At 46.9% G+C, this 13,576-nt stretch overlaps 2 protein-coding genes across 10 annotated transcripts in view; one reads left to right on the forward strand and one right to left on the reverse strand.

Annotated features, from left to right (window-relative positions):
- The window catches only part of LOC148526449 (zinc finger protein 219-like), a 37,633-nt gene extending 31,492 nt beyond the window's left edge, over positions 1-6,141 (reverse strand). The window contains exon 1 of one of the 2 annotated variants that reach the window (XM_088469874.1): positions 6,123-6,141. The gene's annotated coding sequence lies outside the window, so the exon portion shown is untranslated. Of the gene's footprint in view, positions 1-4,147; positions 4,367-6,122 lie in introns of those variants that run through there. The other variant, XM_088469873.1, reaches the window with a different exon arrangement.
- Positions 1-13,576, forward strand: part of LOC148526450 (tubulin polymerization-promoting protein family member 2-like) — a 133,799-nt gene that overhangs the window by 18,890 nt on the left and 101,333 nt on the right. Inside the window, exon 3 of one of the 8 annotated variants that reach the window (XM_088469882.1) lies at positions 5,927-6,030. The exons of the other annotated variants lie outside the window; for them this stretch is intronic. The gene's annotated coding sequence lies outside the window, so the exon portion shown is untranslated. The remainder of the gene's footprint in view (positions 1-5,926; positions 6,031-13,576) is intronic. 8 annotated transcript variants of the gene reach the window in all.

Below are 13,576 nucleotides of genomic sequence, written 5' to 3' on the forward strand. Positions count from 1 at the left end.
GATCAGTGGTTCTCAAACTCGGTCCTCAGGACAGCACACAGTTGACGTTATTCAGCAGGTACACAGGTGTATTTATTACTCAGACCTATTTTAAAAGCTCTACTGGTGGAGCGAATTATTTCACTTGTGATTCTGTGTGGAGACCTGGAAAACATGCACTGTTTGGGGTCCTGAGGCCCGAGTTTGAGAACAAGTGTTCTAGATGAATAGAGGATGCACTACAGCATAGTCTCTAATTTACTAAATAGTATTGGGGCTCTAACCCACTGGTTGCAAATGCATGCTTTTACAGTGTTTTTTTAACGCTAGTAAAAATCTTTAATGGGTATGTGAATAGAACCCATTGGCTCCAATGACTCCATACCCACCAGCATTTTTACTCACTGTCAGGAACATTTGTGTTGTGGTGTGATTTGCTGCCTTCATTTCTTACATTCAGCACATTGGGTTGAAATTAAGTGATGCCATCCCCTCCCCCATCTTCAAGCGCAAGCACTTGTTAACCACAGTATTTCAGATGCTATTGCATTTGACATACTTGGCCTGAATCTGAGGGGGACGCAATGCCGATGTTTGCGCAGTTGAGCGATTATTTGCTACTGTGCATGCGTGAAAAGTCCTATAAACCCCTACAGCGCATGCCTCCCCCTGAATGTACTTGGAGTCACTTTTGCGTACCAAGGCGAGGTAAAACCATGTGTGTTCCTGTGCGGTGACTGGGAGGTGGCTAGAAGTGTGCGCAAAAAAGGTTTGTCTCATTGGCGCGTTATGAGAGTGTCACAGGTGTGTCAGTGAGTGCGGCTGCAGAGGCCATGTTTAGAATTTTACAGCCGCTGCGATCGCAGCTGCAACTGCATCCACCTCTGAATCGGGCACGCGGTGGAATTTAATGCAATGCTGGCAGGACAGGGCCCTTATAAATCTATACTCAGGGCTGACTGTGCCAATATCAGTGTCCCAATGCATACCTGCTGGAAACATCATGTTTATTTCTTTTTTTTTTCTAAATGTCCTTGCATGCGGTGTATACAATGTATGAATGCCTTCCCGGCCTTTATATGTACTCTTTTTATTTGTAACTATTGACTGCCTGTTTATGCTATGCACTATAAAGTACATTATGCTTGGGAATACAACTGTTCATATTGCCACTAACTTGCAAATCCTGAATGAATATGTGGCTAATGTACTTATTCACACAAGCTTTCTCTTGTAACGCAACACAAGAAACAATGCGGCATAGAATTCCATTGATCTCTGTATGGTAATACTTTTGCAGTCCACACAGTAAGCCGTGATCTATGTGGCTTTAATATTACCAGGAAAGATTATGCAGAAGTCATTTCTTTGTGGTAAGATCATGGCCACGTATAGCGCTGCTGCCCAATTGGACAGAATAGTTTGCATGGAACAGAACTGAATAATTGTTCTATATTCCTTGTGTTTGGAATACAATAAGAGAAAATTAAATTTGAAGTTAAAATCCTGGTTCCTGTTAGGACACATTGGGAAATGCTTATAGCAGCGTACAGTATGTGAAATATATATTAGTGCAGTAATACTATGCAGCACTTTATCCATAAAAAGGGCTGGACGGTATTATAACACTCAGTAGTAAGCTAAAGCAATACATTTAAATAATAAAATAGACACATCTGTAATAACATAGAAGCAGGCATTTTAAATAAGAATTACAAGCTATAGCAAACAAACCAGGAAGCAGCTGGAGGCTGCAAGTTAAGGCTCCAAGGGCCAGAAGTGACTCCAGGGCCGCCTGTTCCCCATCACTCTATTAGTGTCACTTCATAAGCGTAAGGTGCCCTACATCATTTTTATGAATGGCATGTTGGAGTGTGGACTGAGCAAAGCGGTTTAAACATGTCGGTATACTTATAGTCTGCAGGTGATTACTAAAAATGTTTGGAGTAACATTGTACAAAACAAAATAAGAGATTGTGGAAGGTATTGATTCTGTGACATGCATAGTACTAATAAAATAAAACAATATGTAATGAAGTACAGTAATTTGGATATTTTAGAATTAGAACCCTCAGTAGAATAAGGCTATTAGGTCTAACTAGTCATGCTCCTTATTTGTACTACAAATGGAATCAGCTGTGTGGCCACCATGTATTCCCCATGGGGATACAGCATGTGGGCACCAGACTTTCACCTTCCATTCCTCAGTAGCACCAGATGGATGGGTGGCTGGCTGTTCTAGCACTATCAAAGCTCCCATTGGAGAAATTGTGTGTGGTATGATGCATTCACATCCTCAGGCATTATCACAAAATACAGACTGCTAAATCCCTCATCTCTTTCTCTAACAATTAGTTTATATTTATAGTATCCCTGCTCACGGGCATTCCACATCGGTGTGCACTTCTTTCTTTTTTGTTGTTTATGTGTACCTACAGGTTTGTGTGAGAGACCTCGCTTGTAATCTGGGTTCTTATGTCTGCTCCTATGTTCTGTGCTCATGTGCATGCAGTCACCATTAGACTTTCTGTGGCACAAATTAATTATGTTTCTTTAACACTTAATAAATATCCTTGAAAAACAGTTAGCAATGGCTCTAATTACAGCATTTTGAACATATGTTTATGTATCAAGTGGTAACCCTGACTCAAAGTCCATTTACATAACACACACACAAAAAGAGTCTAACAATATAACAACGTAAAACTGTCTTATTCAGTTTGTCTCTGTACAAAAACATACATACTCCATGTATGTTATTCAGTGTCACTATGTATATGTAACTTTTCTTCCATGTGTGTTTGTATTCCTGCATGTATACCCTTGAGACCTGCTGTGTTTAGAACATTATTTTTGTACATCCCTGTAACGTTAGAGCTTACTGTGTTGGTGCATGTAATCTCATATGTGCATTGCGGTGTGACAGGTTCTGATCGGCTTGTCTGTGCATATTCCTGTATGTGTTGATAAGTTTTGTGTATCTCTGTGCGGTTCTGTATGTATCTGTGAATGTGCATATTCCTGTGTGTATGTGTGCACCCGTGTAATTTCATCACACATTCATTACTCAGACTCACTCAGCCATGTAATAGAGACAGAGAGAGCGAGAGACAGAAAATCACAAGGCCTCATTCTACCCCCTCCCTGCCCAGGCCCCAGACAGACAGGCGGGCATGTATATCTGGGGCGGGGGTGAGAACCCACCCTTTGCTGCACCCCACTTAACCCTTTCTCCATCAGTAACAAGACATTTAATGTATTGCAAGCCCTTCTGTCAGAGAAGGGGTTGAAGGGACTTCTCAAACTGTCTTCTCTTTACTTCAGTCACCAAAGGGTTAAACCTGCATCCTCACCCCCCCCTCCCTCTTGCACCCTGTCCTCTCTTTCTTTCACCAAAAACCCTTTCACCTTATTCTGTGACTCCCCCTCCCTCACTCTCTTCACCCCCCCACTGCTTCACAGTACAAAGACCCTCTCATTCCCCTAACCCTCCTTCCTTTATTCTCACATTCCCCCTCTTCCTACCCCCCTTCCCATGCTCAGCAGAGAGAGCGAGGAAAAAAAACACACTTAAAGGGAAAAAGTTGCCCTGTTGTTCCCTTAATGTTTCTTTCCTGGATTTAAACACTCTTTCTAAATCACGCTATCTCAGATTCTGCATGCTGACACTTGTCTCCGTCTCTCTTTCTGATCCCGTCCGGTGTCTCTCTGCATCCTTCTCTATATTCTTTCTCACTCTCCCGTTCCTCTTTCTGTTTCTCTCCTTCTCTCTTACTCCCTTTCTCCGCCCCCTCTCTCTCCGTTTTCCTCTCTCCTTTTTCCTCCTTCCTCTCTCTCTCGTTTCTGTCTCTCTATATCCTCCCTCACTCTCTCTCCTTCTGTCTCTCTCTTTCGCTATCTCTCTCTCTCCCCCTCCTCTCTAGTACCCTCTGCACCTGCTAAGTTTTTTTTTAGCAATAATTCATTTTTTTCTCTCCCTACTTGTACCATTTTACAAAAAAACAAAAACAAAAAAAAAATTACGCCCCACTTTAAATAAATACACCCTCTCAACCTGTACTCCGTCTGCACTCCCCAGACCCTTATGCGGGTACAGAGTCACAAATCCCGGACAATAAATGGATAAAATAGTGTTCCCCGAGCAGGAAAGTCTGTGTGTTATACTCACACTCCCGGGCAGAGAAGAGATTATCTGCTCCCGACGTCAGCGCTACGTGGTTGGTGAAGAATTAAACCCATGGCAGGGACAGCGAGATGCCTCTTTGTGCTTTTCATGCGTGCTGCAATTTGCATTTTCTAAGGGCCTTTCATCAAGCATGCGATCTCTCAGGGAGAGTTACACAAAAGCAGCTCAAATCCCCGCCACAAAAATGGATGCCCCCCTTCCTCCCCCTTCTCCTCCTCTATCTCTCTCCTCTCACTGACTGCCTCTCTCACTTTCTCTCCTTTTCCCTCTCTTTTATAAACAGTCTCTCTTTCACTCCCTCTGTCTCTCTCCTGTCTCTCTTCCTGTCTGCCTATTGATTAATTTCTGTCTGTCAACACTGCTCTGTCTCTCTCTCTCTCTCTCTCTCTCTCTCTCTCTCTCTCTCTCTGGGTAGATTTTTTTTCTCTTTCCCTCTGTAATATCCCTCTCTCATTCTCATAATGTCTCACTTCATCGCTTGCTCTTTCCTGCTTCCCTCTTCTCCACTCTGATGACTTCTCTCTTCTGATCTTTCTATACTTTTTCTTTTGATTCTCTCTTCTCGTGGCTTTCCTACACTCAGAGCTTTCCTGTCTGTATCCCAACGTTGTCCCACCCCTTTTACACCTATATATCTCTTTTGAGGTTCTTTCTCTCACAGTGAGTCTCACACCTGCACTCTCTTTGCTCTCTCGTCTGGCGCTCTCACACTGTTTTCCTATTGGCTCTATGCAGCACTTTGCCCTATGTTTCTCACCTGTGTTGTCTACGGTCACCTGTGTCCTCTCACTTTTATCCTTCATTCAGTCTGCCTGTCAATCACTCTGATTTATCTTCTCACCTCTGTCTATAGTCTGACAGATGCTTACCTCACATACACTGCTCCTATAAATCTCCTTCTCTCTAACCTTTCTTGTCCTCTAAATGGCCCCCTCAGATGTTGTTTGTTTTCATTTGTATCCCTGTATGTCATTACCCATTCTATGATCACACACTATGGGGGTCATTTGCTATTTACAGGTGCAGTGTATGTTATTTTGCACCTAAATGCTATTACAGTTGTATGGCTGTAAAGGGAATAATATCAGTCGATTTGTGCTGTCAGTCGTTGCTGGCGTTATTTCCTCTTTGCCAGTCATACAGTGCATGCAAGGTTACGTCTTGGGGCTACCTACCTGAATCCTTTTTGCACTCACCCACATTAGGCAATCATTACTGTAGAATGGTGGTTTTATAAATAAAAGCTAAGAAAAGTATTATATGGAGAGGAAGGCGATGTGTTTCTTTCCAAAATCAGATATAAGAATTTTAAGCTTTTACCTCCATTGCTTTCTGAGTACACAGTGAGCAAATCTCAATGGTTTGCATGACTGCTCCAACAACTTTCCGTTGAAACTGAGATCGAACATATCTGAACCAGTTGTAAGATTTAGCCTATTGGTGGCGGTGAAATGCTCTGCAGAACCTTGCACCTGGCTAGAAACTCTTCAGGTTAGCCCTGTCAAATCTCCTTTTAGTTATTTTAAATATCAGTTTCTGCCACTTTACTGGTTATATAACCAGTTGCAAACATGCAAAGGCAGGTACTGTAACGTATTATACCATGACAGACTGGCTCTCCGCAAATGACCCCTGTGTCTTTCTACAGTCTGTCAACCCTCAGTGTCTCACTTTAGATGTGGTCTCTTATCAAATTCCATGTCTATTTTCTTCATATTGTAGCTGTATTCTACTAATTTGTAACACAAATTCTTTATCCAGATGAACACCATCGAGCAAACCCATCTACAAGGCGGCCCTGCAATACGCAAGTCAAGAAACAATACATTTCTATACAAACAAATAGACACAATACAACAGTACAGGTAGGCCTGCAATAGACATGATAAGGAAAAGTACATTTACGTGTGCCTATATAATATATATCTCACCCACTCTTTCATCATTTGTATATTACCTGTATTCCCCATCTCCATTTCTCTGTGTTCTGGCTTATTTCGTGCCTCTTTTCCTTCTCACATCTCTGTGAAGACTCAATTTATTGATCAGCAGATAATGAGGACACAGTCTGAATGACAACAGAGAAGAGAGACACAGAGGCAAGAAAGGACTGCTATCACCTTACACACAGACAGATATACATATCGCTCTCACAATTCTACACACACATATAAGGTTCATAGAGACACCACCCATCTGCAGACAGACTTGGGACACTAAGAATGTACACCTTTGTTTATTCTTTATATATGTGGTAGAAATGAATCTAGCAGTGCTGTTTTTTTGTGCAATGATTTTTACTCTAACAATAGCCAGAGGAGCACATTGCTGTCACTGTAATGGTAAGGTTAGATTAAATAGAAAGCATGGGACATATTATACATAAATCAATAGTCAACATATGTGGTAATCAATACGTGATTACATGTATACTAGCGTTCAGCAGTTACATGCACTCAGAGACCTACAAACAAAAATATGTACGTGTGTGTGTGTGTGTATATATATATATATAATATATTATAATTTTTTTTTTTTTACATATACTGTCACACATCAGGCCCATGATGCCATGAATATTTGTGATTTATGTCACTATATTATCTTCCAATTCTCGGATTGTTGCCTGATTCTGAGTAAGACACGTTTTTGGTCTTCTGGTTATCTGCAAACCGCGTATGCACCATAGAAATGAATTGCCTTCTCCGCATGCGCCTGACCATGTGTTCATACATTAACGGGGATTGCAAGTGTGGTCATATTGATCCATCTGTTGAAATAGGTGTTTATGGGCGATAACTGGGCCGCGACCGTGAGACCGCACAGAACTGATAATTCTTGTGGGAGTGCCACTGGAACATTTCTCAGTGTGTAAGTAGACTTCGCGCTTGCTTGTAGCGTGTGGATGGAGTTGGGACGCTTGTTTCAGACGGATCCTTTGCACTCAGCATGGAGTGGGTGCAAGTCCAAATACTAATAACCCTGTCGTACTGGGGCATTAAGGGCCCATGCACACTGTATCTATTCACCGGCCGTGAGTGCTACACCGCAACGTCTCTCACCTGCAGGACACCTAGTGCCGTGGGTGGGGACGTCTAAGGGTAGGCTGTTTGATCGGGGCGCTGCTATAAGGGCAAATTTTGTCATTTTAAAATCGAGCCAGGCGCAGCGCCCCACTAAAACGGCCAAGTGGGAACACTAAATTTAATCTAATAGATTTAATGTGTGCCCCCTTTAATATAATAATAAGCAGCAGTGGCAACATTTGTATAATAATAATGATCTGTGCCACTTTAGTCTAATAATGGTAACCGGTGGCCACTATAGTCTAATAATAATACGTACCCTCTGAAACTCAGTCACTCTCGCTCTGTGCCTCTTGCGCACACTGACGAGTGCACTGTGCTTGTCGTGGACACTGAAGCACACACGCCTACTGTGCCTCTCGTGCACGACCTCACAGTGCCTCTCTTGCACACTGACACAAGCACTGTGCCTCTCGCGTGCAATGTGCATCTCCGTCACTAAAAGCCTGATTCACACTGTGTGCCTCTCTTGCGCACTCTATGCCTCTGGCGTGCTGGCCCACACTGTGCCTTGCACACTCTGACGAGCACAGTGTGCCTTTCAGTCACTAATACGCACGCTGATTTATACTCTGTGCCACTCATGCACACTGTGCCTCGCTTGTGCACTGTGCTTCTCCTGCTCGCCCTCACTGTGCCTACCATGCTCTTTTACATGCTCCCCGGCCCCTTATGCGCACACTTACGTGCCCGCATTGTGCTACTCAAACGGATTCATACTATGTCCCTCACGCATGCACTGTGCCTCTCGCGCATGTCCTCACTGTGCCTCTGGCGCACACTGTCCCTCTCAAGCGTACACTGATGTGCCCCCGCAGTGTGCCTCTTGCACGCCCCCCCCTGCAGTGTGCCTCTTGCACGCCCCCCCCTGCAGTGTGCCTCTTGCACGCCCCCCCCTGCAGTGTGCCTCTTGCACGCCCCCCCCTGCAGTGTGCCTCTTGCACGCCCCCCCCCTGCAGTGTGCCTCTTGCACGCCCCCCCCTGCAGTGTGCCTCTTGCACGCCCCCCCCCTGCAGTGTGCCTCTTGCACGCCCCCCCCTGCAGTGTGCCTCTTGCACCCCCCCCCTGCAGTGTGCCTCTTGCACGCCCCCCCCTGCAGTGTGCCTCTTGCACGCCCCCCCCTGCAGTGTGCCTCTTGCACGCCCCCCCCTGCAGTGTGCCTCTTGCACGCCCCCCCCTGCAGTGTGCCTCTTGCACGCCCCCCCCCTGCAGTGTGCCTCTTGCACGCCCCCCCCCTGCAGTGTGCCTCTTGCACGCCCCCCCCTGCAGTGTGCCTCTTGCACGCCCCCCCCCTGCAGTGTGCCTCTTGCACGCCCCCCCCCTGCAGTGTGCCTCTTGCACGCCCCCCCCCTGCAGTGTGCCTCTTGCACGCCCCCCCCTGCAGTGTGCCTCTTGCACGCCCCCCCCTGCAGTGTGCCTCTTGCACGCCCCCCCCCTGCAGTGTGCCTCTTGCACGCCCCCCCCTGCAGTGTGCCTCTTGCACGCCCCCCCCTGCAGTGTGCCTCTTGCACGCCCCCCCCTGCAGTGTGCCTCTTGCACGCCCCCCCCTGCAGTGTGCCTCTTGCACGCCCCCCCCTGCAGTGTGCCTCTTGCACGCCCCCCCCTGCAGTGTGCCTCTTGCACGCCCCCCCCTGCAGTGTGCCTCTTGCACGCCCCCCCCTGCAGTGTGCCTCTTGCACGCCCCCCCCCTGCAGTGTGCCTCTTGCACTCCCCCCCCTGCAGTGTGCCTCTTGCACTCCCCCCCCTGCAGTGTGCCTCTTGCACGCGCCCCCTGCAGTGTGCCTCTTTTGCACGCCCCCCCGCAGTGTGCCTCTCATTGCCACTTTGCCGCTCACCTGTGCCTCTTGCACACACCGCATCTTAGTTACTAACACACTGATTCATACACTGTGCCTCTCTCGTTCACACAGCGCCTCTCTCGCGCACACTGTGCCTGTTGTGCACGCTGCTTCTCTTGCGCTCACTGATGTGCAGCCTGTGTCTCTCACAAGCATACTGACAAGCACTCAGTGTCTCTACCGCGCCCCCTCTGTGCCCCTCATGTGCGCATGGAGGTGCCCCCACTGTGCCTCTCATGTGCTCTCCTACTGTACCTCTCACGCTCTCCCACACTGTGCATTTCTCGCCCGCCCTCACTGTGCCTCACTAACACCCACTCACATGATGATTCATATTTTGTGCTTCTTGCGTGCACTGCCTCATGCACTGTGCCTCTAGCCCACAGTGTGCCTCTCTTGCGCCCACAGTGTGCCCCGTCTCTCTTGCGCCCACAGTGTGCCCCGTCTCTCTTGCGCCCAGTGTGCCCCGTCTCTCTTGCGCCCAGTGTGCCCCGTCTCTGTTGCGCCCACGGTGTGCCCCGTCTCTCTTGCGCCCAGTGTGCCCCGTCTCTGTTGCGCCCACGGTGTGCCCCGTCTCTGTTGCGCCCACGGTGTGCCCCGTCTCTGTTGCGCCCACGGTGTGCCCCGTCTCTGTTGCGCCCACGGTGTGCCCCGTCTCTGTTGCGCCCACGGTGTGCCCCGTCTCTGTTGCGCCCACGGTGTGCCCCGTCTCTGTTGCGCCCACGGTGTGCCCCGTCTCTGTTGCGCCCACGGTGTGCCCCCTCTCTCTTGCGCCCACGGTGTGCCCCCTCTCTCTTGCGACCACAGTGTGCCCCTCTCTCTCTCTTGCGACCACAGTGTGCCCCTCTCTCTCTCTTGCGACCACAGTGTGCCCCTCTCTCTCTTCTGCCCACAGTGTGAGCTGTGTTCCCTCATGAGCACACTGACGTGCCCGCACTGTGCTACTCAAACTGATTCATATTATGTGCCTCTCTTGCGCGCACTGTGCCTCTTGCACAGGCCCTCAATGTTCCTCTCAAGCACACACTAATGCCCCCACAGTGTGCCTCTCATGCACCCTCCGCAGTGTGCTTCTCGCGTGCACTTTGATGAGACTCCCACTGATTTATACTCTGTGCCTCTCTTGCACGCGCTCCTCACAGTTCCTCTCATGCACAATGTGCCTATTTCTCACACACTGACATGCACCCTGTGTTTCTCATGTGCATACTGACGTGCACCCTGTGCCCTTCATACACCACTGTACCTCTCTTGCGCGCCCCCTTTGTGCCTTTCCTGTTGGCCCACACTGTGCCTCTTGCCTGTCCACAATGTGCCTCTCTGGCCCGCCCACACTGTGCCTCTTGCGCACATTGATGTGCACAGTGTGCCTCTCCTGCACACACTAATACACACACATTGATTCATACTCTGTTCCTCTTGCATGCACTGTGCCTCTTACACGCGCCTTCAATGTGCCTCTCGCGCACACTGTACCCCCTCATGCGCTGACTCTTTGTGCCTCACACTGACACTCACACGCCCACACTGTGCCCCTCATGCACACTTTGACACGCCCGCACTGTGCCTCACACATGCCCACTCTACACCCTCCCCGTGCCCCTCTGTCACGCACCCTCCCCATGCTCCTCTGTCGCCCCGTGGAAATCAGAATGGGGGAGAGTGCATTTTTAAAATTCTCCCCCTTTCCCTGCCTTGTGAAACTTATGCAGTGTCATATCTGGATGGGAGAGGGTCTAAAGGCCCTTTTTGCTCCCAGCGTTATCCACCTCCCATACCCTCATTTGAACCCCTGCAGTTCAGAGAAAGAGGAACAGGGCAGACCTTAATTAGAATTCAGAGCTCCATCAATAATCATATTCGCCAACTGTTCCTTTTTTCAGGGTTCATCACATACATTTGTACCCTGTAATTTTTTGTCCTAGTTAGTATCTTTAGTTTTCAATACTGGTCTATTGGCAAAGTACAACACGCTTGTTTTATGATGCTAAATGAGATTGAGTATTGGGTGTGGTATGTTAGGTCGACAGTTCTCATATCAACATGCATCAGGTCGAAATAATTAAGAACGTTGACCTGGTTGAAAAGTCAACATGATTAGCTACATGGATGACATGTCGACCTAACATCCCTGATAGCCCAGCTGTCACTTACCTGCTGGTCCCGTCGGTAGTGGCATCTTCAGCTACGTGTTCTGGGTCTCAGCAGCCATGTGACCAGCACTTCCAGCGAAGACATCTGACAGAGCAGTGTTCCGTTGAGTATTGTAGACATAAACCTCATCCTGAACCCTAACCCTTCCTCTAGTACCACACAAAACCCCACCCTACCTATCCCCGAAGCCTAATTTTGCCCTCCCACCACAGCCTAAAGGCCCCTACACATGGAACGATATTGTTAACGATCTGACGAATCTGAGTGACCAAACGGCAATATCGGTCCATGTGTATGCACAATATCACGCATTTCGTGCTCCCGTGGGGACGTCGGTTGCTTTGCCTGATCTGAGGATGTTAACATGGTAACTGTCGACCATGTGACTGGATACCCACAGTATTTGTTCTTATCCAGTGTGCTGTATTGGTTTAAAGTGTGCTAAAGATGAATTTTAAAAATGTTATATTAGTTAGGTGTTGTGTCCTGTGTATTTATATAGTGCAATAGATCTGTAATATGATCATGGTAAAGTAACTTTGGTAAAACTAGTATCCCTTGTACAGAATATAAGAAAACTGTAATCTTGTCATGTTATGTTGCTTTGTTTTTTGTCTGAGTGTTATATCAGCATTTGTGCATTATGATGCAATTCTGTAAGTATAAACTCCTATAAATAGTATCTGTAGAAACTGTTCTGATATATTCACTTCAGGGATTCTTATTTGGAACTCTTTTGGGTACTTGTCAGTGCTGCACAAAAAGCTGTTCCAAATCTCTCCAGAAAACATTGGACAAGCAAGCTACCCTCTGCAGCTGCGAGAGAAAAGGGATTGCACCAGGCTTACAGTGGGCAGGGAAGGGCGAGAGCTTGTACATAAAACCTGCCTTGGCGGGCCTGGTAGCCAACCATGCTAGTATTGTATAGAGATGTGCGGTTTGGCTTTGCTGAAAACCGTACACCCCCGAACTAGATACTGGTCCCGGATTGGATCACTTTTGGGGTTCCGCGTAGAACCGAATCCCAGCTCAGGTTTGCTGTAAATTTGGAACTCTAAGGTAACAAATGAATCTCAGGTTTTGGATTACATGATTTTAGCTGTTTTTTTTTTTTTGTTTTTTTTAAATCAATTCTAAATAAAACCAAAACAGGAAAGAACCAAAGCACTTGAGGGTGGTTTTGCCACACGGGGCTCAGCGCACATATCTAGTTTTGCATGTGCCTAGCGGTAGCGTAGAAGAAATATCACTTGTGTCAACAGCAACATGGGCACATTAAACACAAAGTGCCATTTACTTCACCAAGCCTGCTGCTTTTGTCACATCATTCACTGATATCTACTTCTTAACACCGGCATATAAAAGGTCTGGATAGTTAGTTATTTATTTATTTATTACCAGTTATTTATATAACGACACATATTCCGCAGCACTTTACAAAGAATATGTGGCCGTTCACATCAGTCCCTGCCCAGTGGAGCTTACACTCTATATTCCCTACTGCATGCTCACACATACCCACTAGGGTTAATGTTAATTTATGTTGGGAGCCAATTAACCTACCAGTATATTTTTGGAGTGTGGGGGGGGGGGGGGGGGAGAATCTGAGTACCCGAGTACCCGGAGTAAACCCACCAAGCACAGGGAGAATATACAAACTCCGGGGCATAGTGTAAATCGAACCCATGACCTCAGTGCTGTGAGGCAGTAATGCTAATCATTACACCATCCGTGCTAGCCATCATTGAGCACTTGTGTAATTTACTGTATAAGTAACTGGTATACTGAACAAAACATTTACAGATTTCATGTGATCATGTCCCCACATTCTCAGCCACGCTATAACTTCTCACTTAATTCTTACCTGTTAGGTGAACTGACAATTATGCACCCTAGTAGAGCAGATTACTTTCCAAGAGGCAAATATAAAGTCCATCATCAAGGGGATACCTGCTGTACATGAAGTATGGTGATACCAGGAATATAATGTTACACAGCAAATGGGGTGGGTGGGGGAGGGGGGAATGTTGTCTTTTAAATTTCATACTACTCACATATTCTAATTATATAGTTCTTGTAAAGTAGCAGCAATATATACTTAATGGTTTACCTCTCAGTAATGCAAATGGGGACATTTTAAGCCACACCCCAGTATTGTAAAGCCATTTCACTAGCCTGCCAGATGAATCACTTCCTCCCTTTTTGCAACAAAAAAGATTACCTGCCAACAGTCACAAATTCCAGCATCCAAAAGAGGTGATGTCTCAAATAAATAGGCGGTTCAGGGCATGGTTTGGGAATGCTGGCAGTTATTCAGGATTATGCAACAGTCA

This window comes from Taudactylus pleione, unplaced genomic scaffold, assembly GCF_031769625.1.
Source record: "Taudactylus pleione unplaced genomic scaffold, aTauple2 ptg000095l, whole genome shotgun sequence".
NCBI lineage: Eukaryota > Metazoa > Chordata > Amphibia > Anura > Myobatrachidae > Taudactylus > Taudactylus pleione.